This window comes from Danio aesculapii, chromosome 11 (genome assembly GCF_903798145.1).
Source record: "Danio aesculapii chromosome 11, fDanAes4.1, whole genome shotgun sequence".
NCBI classification, from domain to species: Eukaryota; Metazoa; Chordata; class Actinopteri; order Cypriniformes; family Danionidae; genus Danio; species Danio aesculapii.
The window spans coordinates 16,192,722-16,194,778 of record NC_079445.1 but is presented as its reverse complement, the minus strand read 5'-3'; positions in this window follow the sequence as shown (position 1 = coordinate 16,194,778).

Sequence of the window (2,057 nt, the reverse complement as noted above, 5' to 3'; positions counted from 1 at the left end):
TTATACACTCTAGCAAATATGTTTTCTAAATCATTTAATAGAACGTTTTAATCAACACCATTGAGGCATCACATTTCATTCATCATTTCACCCTGCTAGTTTTGTTGCAAGTTATTTCTTTTATTATTATTTTAAATGTAATATATTTATGAACTGTATTGTATGTGTGAATATGAACTAATACATGTAAAAGTTGTTTTGTGAAAGTGTTAAAATATAATAAAAGTCAATAAAATTCTGGTGTGTTTGTTTTCTTTGTTGTCCATGAATGAAAGCTCATATAAACTGATGGTGAGTGTGACGTTCATGACTGAATTGTCTGTCCTGCTCTCTGCCTCACACTACTTTTACACACACATTTACTTTCATTAATCAGACATGTTTCCATCCATCTGTTTTCATTCACATTTTGGAATATCACATAAGAAAATGCTTAATGTATTCGTAAAAATGTTGCCCAAACTACAGGATGAACTTTATCCAGTGAGAAAGAAATGTGCTTAAACTACAATAGAAACACATTTACCAAACAAATTCCAGCATGCAGATCAAATGTATGAGCATATTCTCTTGCAAGAAGTCAGTATGACAGTATGTTTGTTTCAAGGCATGTGATTACTGACATTATATTATTATTATTATTATATTGCAACAGATTTATCACCAGTGTAGCTGAGGGTCCAAAAAACTGTAATGTTTCTGTTTTAAAATTAATGACAATTAAAATGACAATCATGTTTATGACAGATTTATGACACGTTGTAACTTAAGTTTTCATGACAGATACACGGATGTATTTGTTTATGTCAAGTTGTTATATGAGCCATGAGCAAATGATTGATGCAAATGAGCTTATGACAGTTGTCATAAACATGCAAAATCTGATAGCCCGAAAGTGCTGAGGCTTTTTTTTTTTTTTCAGTCGGGCAACCAAAATCTATTTACACTGTGGCTGGTGTGCAGTCTAGATATCTAGCTAGCCGGGCATGGTTTAGATAGATTTTGGTAACCCGACTGAAAAAAAATTAAATAAATAGCCTCGACACTTTGGGGTACCATATTTTGCGAGCCCTGATCAATATTCAATCATATTTATGACATGTTGTGATGATTCTAAAGTTTTATAAGCAACCCCTTCAAGTAAAGTTATTATAGGCAGACAGTAAGTCAACAATAACTCCTTAACCACTCGCTACAACCGAGGTATGCAGAAGAGCATCTCTGAAGACACAACACGTCCAACTTTGAGGCAGATGGGCTACAGCAGCAGAAGACCACACTGGGTGTCACTCCTGTCAGCTAAAAACAAGAAACTGAGGCTACAATTCACACAGGCTTACCAAAATTGCACAATAGAAGATTGGAAAAACGTTGCCTGGTCTGATGAGTCTTGATTTCTGCTGGGATATTCGGATGGTAGAGTCAGAATTTGGCGTCAACACACTTTGAGTCCATTAGTACCAACTGAGCATCCTGTCAATGCCACAGCCTCCCTGAGTATTGGTGCTGACCATGTCTATCCCTTTATGACCTCAGTGTACCCATCTTCTGATGGCTACTTCCAGCAGGATAACGCACCATGTCATACAGCTCAAAATCATCTCACACTGGTTTCTTGAACATGCCAATGAGTTCACTACTCAAATGGCCTCCACAGTCACCAGTCCTCAATCCAATACAGCACCTTTGGGATGTGGTGGAACGGGCGATTCACATCATAGATGTTCAGCTGACAAATCTGCAGCAACTGCGTGATGCTATCATGTCAATATGGACCATAATCTCTGAGGAATATTACCAGTACCTTGCTGAATCTGTGCCATAAAGGATCAAGGCAGTTCTGGAAGCAAAAGGGGGTCCAACACAGTACTAATAAGGTGTACCTAATAAAGTGACCGCTGAGTGTATTTTAGCTTCAGAAAGCATGAAACATTGTCTATGTGGCAACAATATAGGCATTCTGAAATAAAAATGGTTAATATTCACATGAACAATTCTAAAGCAGTGTATAAGACGAGCAGCACACTTACATTAGCATAAAGAAGCACATGAATAAC